This window comes from Petaurus breviceps, unplaced genomic scaffold, assembly GCF_028583685.1.
Source record: "Petaurus breviceps papuanus isolate PSGF00001 unplaced genomic scaffold, PetGlider_PUasm1.0 90919, whole genome shotgun sequence".
Lineage (NCBI taxonomy): Eukaryota > Metazoa > Chordata > Mammalia > Diprotodontia > Petauridae > Petaurus > Petaurus breviceps.
The window spans coordinates 48,799,332-48,810,057 of record NW_027187378.1 but is presented as its reverse complement, the minus strand read 5'-3'; the positions used below and the strand labels follow the sequence as shown (position 1 = coordinate 48,810,057).

The window sequence follows — 10,726 nt, the reverse complement described above, 5'->3', positions numbered from 1 at the left end:
AATCAAGGGTCAGTCCCAAACCAAGTTCTTCCAACTCCCAAGTCCATTCTTCTCTCCCCTACACCACTGTCTCTCTAGGAGGTTCAGAAAGGATTATCTGAATGTATGAATGAATAAAACATTTATTAAGGGCTTAGTAAGGGGCAAAGCACTTTACTCAGCCTTGGAGATACAAATAGAAAAAGAGACAATCCCTACTCTCAAGGAGCTCACTGTCTAATGGAGGTGACATATATACCAGCAGGCTTCAGCTGCAAGTCAAATGGGCAAAGCCCTGTAGCCCCCAGGAGGAAGCGGGGGCCCAAGCAGATGTTAATACCTCTTCTTCAATGTCATCTTCACTGATAAAATCCTATCCGTTTCTGATGTTGAGCCATTTGACAGTGCCAGGAAATTTGATAGCAAGGACTGACTCTTTTTTTCTGTGGCTTCAATAGATGGGGCTGTAGTCTATGTAGGAGCAGTTTGCCAGCTTGCCTCTCTCTATGGTTTGCTTCCTAGGAGGATGGTTTCTGGCCACTGAGCTGGAAGCATTGCTCCTCCCAAGACTATTGAATTCAAGGTCCCAGTCTGTCTCCATCATGGTCGGAGGAGATATATATGGTGGTCAAGGTGGAGGTAGTGTTTTCAGTTCTCTCAGGGTTTCCATTCACTCTTTACATAGGCTGGCTGACCTGCCTTTTGGGTGGAAGTTAGTTAGCAAATGGTGGGAATGGCTGGCCCATTACTCCACAAGAGTTGCTTTTCCAGATACTGACTGAACACTAGAGTACTACAGTTAGCATGTTCCCCATGGTGAAGGATGTGATTCTGTGACTTTGAGGCCACATGTGGCTTTTTAGGTCCTTGGTTGCTGCCTTCTGACTGAGTCCAAGTTTTACATAACAGAGCCTTTTATTGAGGGGATTTGTTCTGTGAAGTTTAGATTCAGTCAAAGGGCCGCACTTTAGGATTTAGAGGGCCACATGTGGTTTCAAGGCCACAGGTTCCCCACCCCTACCATTAAGACTTTTCATCAAGACAAAATTTTCTTGATATCGAGAGTCAAATACTGTAACCACTAAACTCTGAAATTCCTTTTTGTTCTGTGGTACCTAGTACCATGGTATATCATCTATTTGACAGCATAATAGATTGTTTCATGTTATTAGATATTAATATATATTTGTACATTCAATCTATTAGCATAGTAAATGGCTTCCTATTAGAAAAATGTTCATGTCAATAAAAATTTAAACTTTTCTGATCTCCCCCAGAAGCTAATGTTTCCTTTTCCACAGTTGTCTTGTCTTTTGCATGTATTTAAATGTGTATACACTTTTTTTCCTCTAGATAATGTAGACTCCTTGAGACCAGGGGCTTTTCAGTTTTGTTTCTATGTCCCCAATTAGCACAATGCCAGAGAGATAGTAGGTACTCAAGAAATCCTGTTTATTTTTTTGATTGATAGGTTAATTGATTGAATTATACTGTAATGGGAGCTCTTTTCTAAAACTAGTAATATATTCCTGTATGTCTGAGTAGGGCCTTGAAGGCTGGTCAGAAGGATCCAAACAAATGACTAAAGCACATTGCAGCGATACCATCACATTTTTTGTAATTGCTTTGTAACTCACTTTTAAGAGTGGTGCTTTGCTGCATTGACAATGTTAAGGGACTTACCTAGGACCACACAGCCAATATATCTCTAAGGCAGGATTTGTACCCGTGATTTCTCAACTCCCGAGGCCACCTCTCTATCTGCTACCTTGCCCTTCTTGTAGAGATAGGAAAGTAATTTGTAGTTGTAGACCTTTCATTGGCTTTTATCTCAATCAGCTGTATGGAACATCTGGTTCAACTCTCATTTACTCAGGAAACTGAGGTCCAAGGGAGTTCAAGTGATTTGCCCAAGGTGAACCACATAGCTTGAATTTGGACCCGGGTCCAATTTCAACTCAGGGCTGTTTCTGTTGTGCCATATTGTTCCTCAAGTCTCATCCCTTGCAAATTCTTATCTTCAGAGTGAACTAAAGGAGCATGATCCTGCCTCACTTCCTAGACATGAGCTAGAAATGAACTTTTGGAGGCCCCTTGGTTGACAGTTAACATTTTCTGTGCCATAGCTTTTCAAAATTGAGCTTATCCAGGGTCCCTGGGAATTAGGTTATTGAGGTTTCCAGTTTTGGTTCTTTCACCAGTTATCTATGTGACTTAAGATAAATCAAGAAACCTTTCTCTGAACCTCAGTTTTCTTATCTATAAGATGGGGATAATATAATACACTATGTCATAGGGTTACTCTGTAGATGGGATAGGAGGTTGATATGAAAGTACTTTGTAAGCCTATGTAAACATCAGTTATTAATCCTAATCAAGTCCTGAAGAAAAAATCCAGCATTATAGGTAAGAAACTTGATGGCTTTGTATGAACCTAGGGACTCAGGAATACCTGACTTTGTTTATGTGCCCTTAGTTATTTTAAAATGTTTTATTTATGCCTTTTTGTCTTTATATCACAGTGATTTATGGGGGGAGAAAAAGACGCCAAATACACTTTGCTCCCCTGTAGTTTAATGCTCCTGTGTTTTCAAGAAAAATAGTGAAATAAAAATTGGATCTGACCTAGTATTCAATGTTCTACCTTAAGCAGTCCTATTACTTTCTGCCAAAGGAGGAGGTATGGAAGGTGGTTGTTTGGCTTCAGGATCATTCATTTTTTTGTTTGTTTTGTTTTCAAATACTTGATAACCCATGATTTTAAAAGCTAGCTTTTGATAACATTTTTCTTAACTTTAGTTCAGTAACGTGTTTCTTCATTGTCACTGAAGTTAGCAAAATTGGTTTGTACGTTAACACTTTTTTCATTTATCTTTTCAAAACAGTATCATGGTATAGTTGGTGATACTGTGCTATAGGGGAAAGTACTGATCAAGCTTGGAATTCTAGCCTTGGCTTTGCCACTAGCTAGCTGGGTGACTGTAGGTAAGTCACTTAGCTCTCACTAAACCTCACTTTCCTTAGCTCTTAGACAGAGTAGGTGAGTTCTTAAATGTCCTTTCAGCACCAAAGAGCTATAAACTGCCTTAGTTCTATACTGTCACAGAGGAGAAACTCTGAAAAGAATCCTAGCTTGGTATACTGGACATGGTTCAAAATACTTGGATTCCCCTTCTGCTTTCAAGTTCCAGCACCTTGGGCAAGTTACTACTACTTTTAACTGGTCCTCATTTTCTTTATCTATAAAATGAAGGGTTTGGGCTAATCACCTCTAAGGGCCTTTCTAGTACTAAATATATGATCCCAATAGAAATGTGTTATCTATGTCCTTGGATTTATGAGGCTTTCTTCTTGGTACTACATATAGTAAGTCAAAAGTTGTATATAATTTTTAATCTAGTGATTAAAATCAGAACAAAAATAGGCTTAAAGGAATATGGTGGTTGAAATTTACTCTTCCTTGATAGAAATGTATGCAGAGTCTCAATAAAATCAAAGGTGACAACGGAACAGTGTAAAAAAGCATTGGCTCCAGGGTCAGAAGATCCTTAGGGGGAGAGGATTTAGAGCTGGTGTGGACCTTGGAAATGACCAGAACAACAACCCCCTCATTTTGGTGCCCAGAGCCATAGAGATGACTTTCCCAAGGTCACACAGCTGTGAACTTAAATTTGAATTTAAGCCATCTGACTCCTAGGGACCAGGAGCACTCAAGAAATCCATCTTAGTCTTTTGGATTTTCTGAGAATTTGCTTGATCCTGCTTGTTACCTCTCTTTTCTCACTTTGGGGGGTTATGCTGGTGGAGGCAGCTTGACGGATCCCTGTGGATGGATTGAGTCTTGGTCATGCTATTTTAAGGTCTTATCTCAAGAGTTCCTCATGGTGAGCAGTAACAGAGTCAGGCCCATCCTAAGGCTGAGGTGAGCTCCAAAGTTAAGTCTGACTGCTTCCCCCTGGAGGCCAGACAGGTGTACAGTGCCTCCTGTCTGGTCATTTCAGCTCAAATTCAACATGTAAGTGCCAGCTCTGTGCCAGCACAGTCTCTACCCTCAAAGGAATTTATAATGTAGAAGAAGAGGGTGAGAAGAAGTACGGTCTGTACTTGTGCAAGGCCCTCCGAGTTAGAAAATGGCTCAAGTGTGCAGGAGAAGTTTGGAGCCTTTTCTCATTGGCCTTGCTCAACCAGGAGGAATTATAACCTTCACTTGGTACTTAAATTGCCCAAGTGCATCCTCAACCTTAGGGTTCTAGGTCCTTCCTTCCTTACTCCTGGCCAGACAGCATTTAGTTTGTGCAATGAATGAGTCAGGAATCTTGGCCTCTTTCCTAGGGGATTGGCAGGCTGAGTACCAGTTCACTTAAAAGTGCTGCCCTAATTTAGGAAGCTTTTTGCACTTTTATCTATGGATTTCCACCTCCCAAGTACCGATCCTATGAACCTCTCCCTGCAGGGAGGGTAGAGTGGATAGATGATTGGCCACACCAGAGGTCACCCAGCAGGCCCTTGGCAGAGCTGGGAAAAGAGGCAGGGGTTGTTTAATGCCCTGGGCCTAATCCAGCTGGTCACCCCAGTTGGATTCACTGCCTCACCAGCAGTGGTCCCTCATTCCAGGTGATTTGGAGGGATTCTCTAGCTGGAACAGACTTTTAAAAAATAGACTTTCTTTTGAGATTGCCAGCTCAGCTGTTAAGTGAGGGAAAGAAGAGAAGTTATCAGAGGAGTCTTAATGAGGGTAAAATCAGTTGAAAGCTGCCACTTCCCTTTACCCTGCTATGTTGGGTTATTTATCTATGTTGGGTGTTTTCTCTTTTGGCTATTCTTCCTCCCAACTATGCTTGGTTCTCCACTCATCCACTAGGTTTTTCCAGACATGCCCCATCCAGCTTATTCCAGTAACCTCTTTTTTTTTCTTTCACCTCCTTTTCCAAGAAAATGCATGTGCACATACACGCATACACGCACACCCTTGACCATATGTGGAATGCTTGGTATAGCTCCAGGAGGTTGTGTTTGCCTTTGAGTTTCATAGATTTAAGAAGCATTGTGTTCCCTCTCTCTGTAGTCAGAACTGGGTCCTAATCTAAGTTGTGTTTACTGGCTCACTAGCAATGTGACCTTGAAGAAGTTATTTTCTACCTTTGGGCCTCAGTTTTCTCATCTGTAGAGTGAGTTCTAATTCCTTTGCCATAACAATTTCTGCAAGCTTCCTTGTGCACTCAGTTGGTTGAAACATCTGATGAGCATGCCTTGACCTTGGCTGTGTCCCTCCCTTTTCTCTCTGCTAAACTCAAATGAGTCTGGTTGTAAGCCCCTTGAGGGAAGGAATCACTTATGTTTCTATACCTACAATCACTTAAACACACACACACACACACACACACACACACACACACACACACACACACCCCCCTCCCTTCCCTCTGGTCTTCCTTGGAAACAGTTCAATAAATATTTGTGGTTGGTTTAGAGTAGAATTTCCTTTCATTTGAGTCATTATGGAGCCCAAGTGGCTTTTATTCTAACTCCGTACCTAACCTGTCCATTGCTCTTCAGTTCCTATGTGGGTTGTTTGACTGTTCTGTTGTAGTCACATAAAATCCAGTCAGTTCATCGGCAGGGCCACATATGTGATGATACCATTCAAATTTTCCTGTATTTTACATATTGTCATACAGCAACTTCAGTTCTTTCTCCTCAGGGCCATTAAGTACACAGTGCACTATTTAGGGGCTGCATGTTTAAGGATCCCAGGTTGCTCCCGTGGTCCTGGCTCACCACACTTATTCCATTCTAGACCCTTAACTTCCTCTTTTTGCTGCTGGATGAAATCTGTATGAAACATGACTCTGCAGACAGTGAGAACTGGATTAACAGGAAACTGTGTGACTCACGGATGGTTGTAATAGGATCTTGGAGGACTGCCCCACATTAGGCTCTGTCATCTCCACACGCCTGTGACCGACGTGCTGTGTCAGAGTTGGAATCGTGGAGATGAGGGAGGGATTAGCCCAGGATAAAGAAGCTCTAGTCTTACCATTGAAGGTGATTGAGACCAAAGTTAGGATTTTTATACTGGTGTTAGGTCAGGGGGCTTAAAACATCATGGGATGTGTGTTCATGTGTGTGTGTGCACTGTGCCTACCCCCCTTTATTATCAGAAGCATCTGGTATTTTCTTAACAACTTTATAGTATAAACTTGCTACTCTTTGCATAACCCTCTCTCTTTTCTTCAAGACTTTTGTCTATGTGTCATTAAAAGGGTCACTTGTGTTAGAACTGCCAGGCTTTATCCTGAATGGGCAACCCTAGCCTTGTGGTTAGAACAGAAAATTTAGCCATCAGGATGTTCTCCATTTAGCCAGGGCCAGAGACTTAGCACTGAACTTTCCTTACTTTTTCCCTGCCTTAGGTTCCCCACCCATAAAAACAGGTTAAAGCTTAGTTCAAAAAATCCATAAAAAACAAACAAAACCCTGCATATCAACCAGAGTTTCATTAGTGATTCTTCAATCCCTTGGAAACCCTGGCTAAGTAGATTCTATTTTATCTAGATTTTTGGATTCTTTTCTTTTCAAGAACTCAAGGGAATTTGAACTATTAGAATTTATATATCAGGACCTGGAAGGTACTCTAGAAGACATCTAATCTAACCCCTTAATTTTAAGGACAAGACAGTTCTGGCTCAAGACAGGTTAACTGTGACTTGTCCAAGGTCACAGGCACTAAGTGGCAGAATTAGGACTCCAGCATTGACTTTTGAGATTTCAGGTTCAGCAGCCTTTCCATTGTACTATTCTGCCTCATAGATTTTAGATTCCTGAGAAGTATAACAATATAATATTTGTTAAATGTTAATAACATAATATTTGTTAAATTGTCTAATGTTATATATATATTATGATATAATATATACTGAATGAGATACTATAACATGATGTAATATACAATATAGATAACAGGATGTAATATAAAATCAGTTACATGCAATTATAATGTATATATCATATGTGTTATATATAATATATAACATGAAGTACATTATATGTTATGTAACATGCATGATATATAAATTTGAGTGTAGTTATATTTTATGGAATTTTGATTTTTAATAAAATGTAATATAATGTTACAAATAGACATATATGTTTGTTTTTCAATTGTTTTCAGTTGTTTCTGACTCTTTGTCACCCAATTTAGGGTTTTCTTAGTAAAGATACTAGAGTTGTTTTCCATTTCCTTTTCCAGCTCATAGGCAAACAGGATTTAAGTGACTTACCCAGGGTCACACAGCTACTACGTTTCTGAGGCCAGATTTGAACTCAGATGTCTTCCTTACAACCAGGCCTGGTACTTCATTCATTGCACCTTCTAGCTACTGCTAAACAAAATATAAACATACATTTACTAAATTATTAAATACATATATTATCTATTTAGTATGTTAATTTATCAAATATGTAGATAATACATTTTTATATTTCACAAACTCAAATCTTTCAAGAATTGTTCTCAGTGGCAGAATTCTCCAAGTCCATTTTTAGTATCCACCTATATTAACTGTAAATATGTATTCCTATTGTTGGAATATAAGTAACACTATGTCATTTTCAAGTTTTTTTTTAACCTAAACAGGAATTTGAACTGTGATACTTAGGATAGGAGAAAGTTAGAAATATAGGAGAGCAATGAATAGCATCTGTCATGAGTCACTGGAGAAATAAACCTGAACGTCCTCAGATTGAACCTTAGGAAACTCTGAGCCACTGGATCATGGATAGGGAGCTCAGAGACCGGAATAAACATGGAATTGACCCTTCATTTTACATTTAGGGAAAGCTCTGGAAATCACTGTTTATAGGGAAACTCAGATTTAAATTGCTAAGCATTCTTTCTGATTTACACATTATAATGTTACCTCCATGTGGCAAAAGGCATATACCAAATTCAGAAATATTAATTACTGCACTAACATCACACAAGTAATAAGTTGAAGAGGCAGGATTTGAATGCAGATCTTTTAATTCAAGATCCTATGCTCTCTATACTGTATCTGTAAGTTTTGGCAGAGCTGGGTCTAGAACCAGAATTTTCTAAAGAACTATTCATTCCCCCATTGCAAACAGCCTCAATGGCCACCTAGTCCAACTGGGTTTCTTTACATGTTAATAGATAAGTACCTTGAAAGAGCAGTTTTGTGATTGCAGCATGCAGTGGGTTGGGAATCCTGAGGCTTGATTTTGAAGCCATCCTTTGCCACTTCTTAGCTATGGAAGCTTGGGCAAATCACCTCCTCTGTCTAACACCTTGATTTTTTCATCTATAAACTGAGGGGTGTGGCGTTAAGATGCCATTCTCTGCAGTTGGAGCAGAAGCATTGAGATTCTCTGATTTGTATGACTTGGTGGCTGATACAATGGACTCACCTGAACAGTGCTTTGAGTTCTGAGGATTACTGGCATACACGGCAAGGGGCTAGGAAAACCAGCCAAGAACAGACATTCAGATTCAGTGTCCAGGCTTAAGTTATTTAACACTCACAAAGGGTTCTTAAGTTTTCTGTTTTTTAAAAGGGGAGGGGGGGGGAAAGAAGGACCTAATGGGTGTGTGCTTGAAGTAAATAATAGCAGCCAAGTGTTCAAGCATGGATTAGATGACTATATGTTGAGTATTTTGAGAGAATTCTTATTTGGTTAGAGATTGGACAAGATGACCTCTAAGACGCCTTCTAACATGGAGAGTCTATGACTCTGGGATCCTCTTTTCAGGCTCTTTGCTTGGAAAATTAGCTGTATTGCCCCATATTTTAAAGGATGTACAGTCTCTAGCATTGCATGGGTCAGATGTCTATGACTATACACAGACAGACTATTGCTGTGTACTAGCCTCTGATGTCACTGCCTTCATCTAGTTCCTTGAGGTCTTAAAGATAGACTCTAAAAAAATAAAACCACTAGAGAGATGGAATATCAGAGTTGGAAGAGATATCAGAGGTCAACTCTTTCTAAATCATTTGTTCCCTCCAGTTTGTCAGTAACTAGTCATCTGTCTGCTTTTAGACCTCCAGTCATGGGGAGCTTAGTACTCTTCGTGTACCTGTTCTACTGTGAGATAACTGGGTAGGCTTGTTTTTTAGGGGGTAGGGCTATATCAAGTAAAACTCTGCCTCCTTATAACTTACATATGATTCTAAATCTAATCTCCAGGGCCAGGCAGAATGAGTCTAATTTATATTTCTTCTCCAACATCTGCCTCCCCTTAAGACTTCTCTTCTTCTAGTTAAATATCAGTAGCTTTTTGTAGACACTATGGTTCAATGTAAAGTATTGGATTTGGAGACAGAATACTTGGATTCCTAGTCTGGCTCTGCTACATATCACTTGACTGACACTGTTAGCTAGGAGCTAACATTTATATAATACCTTAAGGCTTGTAAAGTGCTTTATATATTTTATCTCAAATCTTTACGACTCTGGGAGATAAGTATTATTATTATTGTGCTATTTCACATACGAAGAAACAGGCTCAATTGTTCACTGCCACATCGCTTGTATCTGAGGCAGAATTTAAACTCATATTCCTAATTGCTATTGAACCTCCCTAGGCCTCAGTTTCCTTATGTAAAAATGATGGGGTTGGACTAGGTGACTTCCAGGTCCCTATATGTTGTGTTCTTTTAATGGATCCTTCTGTGACATTGTTTGCAGACCCTTCTTCATCCAGGTCACCCTCTCTGAACACATTCTAGAGTGCTGGGGGTCCGTGAACTTACATGGGAAAAACTTAAACCTCTGTTTTCCTTGGTTTCCCTTGTTCTATGCATTTTATTTTAAAACATTTAAAATACTATATTTGAAACATTCTGAGAAGGGAATTCATAAGCAGGGCCAACTTTTCTCACACATCTCTTCATCCCCCACACCACTCCCATATCAACTTTCTTTTGCTTGTTGCTTCTCCCATTAGATTGTAAGCTTCTTGAGGCTTAGGTGAGAGTACATCTGCCTTCCCGTTTTTAAAAAATTGGAACAGTTTTTGTCTGTCTTTAGTCCAGTACCATATCTCCCTGTTTCCTTTATTTGTCAAGAAGAGAAGTTGTGCAATTGAATATTTTTTTTTTCCCAATTGTCCTGGGATATAACTTGATTGATTATGGTGAATTATATTCATTAAGATGCTTTTTTTACTATCATATCAGCAAGTACCTTTTTCAATTCCTTAGTGACTTTTTTGGGGTAATTTTGCCAACTTCAAAGATCATTCTCCTCTGTAGAAAAAAGAAGCAAAAACGGAGTTGAATAGTTTGACTTTTCTCACTTAAGCCGTAGCTCATCTTGAATTTCCTGACACTTTTTTTTTTTTACAAGACAATACTACTCTTGTATTTGTCTTTTGATACTGGCCTCTATACTAGGCCTCCCCCCCCTCCCCCACTTCCCGCAAGACACTCAGTCTCCTGACTCTGGGCTTTTTCATTGGCTGTCACCCCTGCCTGAGATGCTTTTCCTCATCTCTGCTCATCTCTGCCTCCTGGCTTTCCCCCTTTTTGTAAGAAGTCTCTCTTGATCATCCTCTTTATTGTTGTCATTTTTCTCCAGCTTGTCCTGTATATTTATATCTGTAGTTCTGTGTGTGTATATGTACATACATAGACACATGCACATATATGTATGTGTGTGTGTGTATGTGTGTGTGTGTGTATATATATATATATATATATATATATATATATATATATATATATAT

The 10,726-nt window shown here is 39.5% G+C and overlaps 1 protein-coding gene across 2 annotated transcripts in view; it reads left to right on the top strand.

Annotated features, from left to right (window-relative positions):
- HK2 (hexokinase 2) overlaps positions 1–10,726 on the top strand; it is a 106,955-nt gene that overhangs the window by 24,275 nt on the left and 71,954 nt on the right. The window lies entirely within an intron of this gene.